This window comes from Eimeria tenella, genomic scaffold (genome assembly GCF_000499545.2).
Source record: "Eimeria tenella Houghton genomic scaffold, Eth_scaff2788, whole genome shotgun sequence".
In the NCBI taxonomy this organism is placed as follows: Eukaryota; Apicomplexa; class Conoidasida; order Eucoccidiorida; family Eimeriidae; genus Eimeria; species Eimeria tenella.
In genome coordinates this window covers 2,349-2,590 of record NW_013542663.1, presented here as the reverse complement: position 1 = coordinate 2,590, position 242 = coordinate 2,349, and positions in this window count along the sequence as shown.

Below are 242 nucleotides of genomic sequence, written 5' to 3'. Positions count from 1 at the left end.
CCCCTCGAAGTGCCCCTGGACTGCCGTTTGCACCTTTACAAAATTCATCTTCCAGTAGTAGGCCCTCTGGGCCTCAGTCATCGCTGTCAGGGCCCCTTCTTCCCCCCTCGTGAGCCCCTCGCTGATGTGTCTGCAAATCCTCTTGTACTCTTCCCGGTACATTTCCCCGCGGCTCGGGAACCGCTCCCTCATGAACGGCAGCATGCAAGCCTTCACCTGGTCCACCTGCGCAGTCAAACGCA